This window comes from Sapajus apella, unplaced genomic scaffold, assembly GCF_009761245.1.
Source record: "Sapajus apella isolate SASKATOON/1434 unplaced genomic scaffold, GSC_monkey_1.0 scaffold28, whole genome shotgun sequence".
Classification (NCBI taxonomy): Eukaryota; Metazoa; Chordata; class Mammalia; order Primates; family Cebidae; genus Sapajus; species Sapajus apella.
In genome coordinates, this window is record NW_022436968.1 from 21,427,166 (window position 1) to 21,428,407 (window position 1,242).

The following is a 1,242-nucleotide window of genomic DNA, read 5'->3' on the forward strand; positions in this document are numbered from 1 at the left end:
GGGGGATGGAGGCAGCAAACCACATTGCCATGTATGTACGTATGCAACAATCCTACATGATCTGCACATGTACCCCAGAACCTAAAGTGCAATAATATATTTTAAAATAATATATTTTAAAAAAAGAAAAGAAATTAAAAAAAAAAAAGTTATGACATGGTAAAAGCCCCATTAAACGGCATACCTCAACCATACCTCGGCTTTCTGTTGAAACTGCTCTCTGTAACCCCTAATGTGACAGGCAAGCAGTCCAAGCCCAGGCCATCTTGGCCCCTGCAACTTGTAGTAAGTAATTAAGGTCTGTGATTTCCACCCTACCCAGACAATGTGTAAACAAATGCTTATCTTGACTTTTGTGAACCACTTAAGTAACAATCAGAATGTCAAAAGTCCCCTGGCCCTTGGAATGTCTGGAGCCCCTCACCCTGATCTCCGCCCAGGAGGTGATTTACAGAATCCACTAGCCTTCAGAATGTCTGAAGCCTCTCACCCCCACCCCTGCCCGTCACCCTCACTCCCGAGGTGGTTTTACAGGTATAAAAGGACTTGACACCCTCCTTTCGGGGCCACGGGTTGGAGAGAAGTGAGTCCTCTGTGGCCGCCGGCAATAAAGACCCTGCAATTTGGCATACTTTTATCTTGGTGTTGACTTTCTATGCTCGCTCCAGTACAACAAAGTCCTATCTGAAATTCTTTGTGGAACAGAGTCCCATCAAAGCCAATTTTAAAGCCTATGTAAAAATAGTTATTCTTATTGTACTTTATGCAAATGATCAGACCAAGTATAAAACTAAAGTTTCTATCATGATTCGTTTTCAACAAAAGTGAGAACTAGAAAGAGAAAAATTATGTTACAAAACTTCTTATACATTTGTCATTAAATTCTAATCTCATTAGTTGTTTTAAAGCTCTTGCCTACATTTCTAAGTATAGGCAATCTCATGTAAACCAACCAGCAATCTTCAGCTGCATCTCAGAAGAAACAAAAAGGGATGGGTAATGTAAAAATCTGGATTAATATTCTAGTTCTGGGTAATTATCCTGCAAATCCTGCAAGGTGATGGGAGTAAATAGGGTGTCCATTACTCAGAGATGTCTTTGTTTGGGAAAATAAAACTAAGGAAGTTAACCAAAGCCAAGCCCCATCCGCCCAAATCTTAGCAAGCATAACTATAGCCACTAGTTATCTGGGTGTATTGGCAACCTTGGGATTTTTAAGCTGTTCTTACCCCACACCCCTGC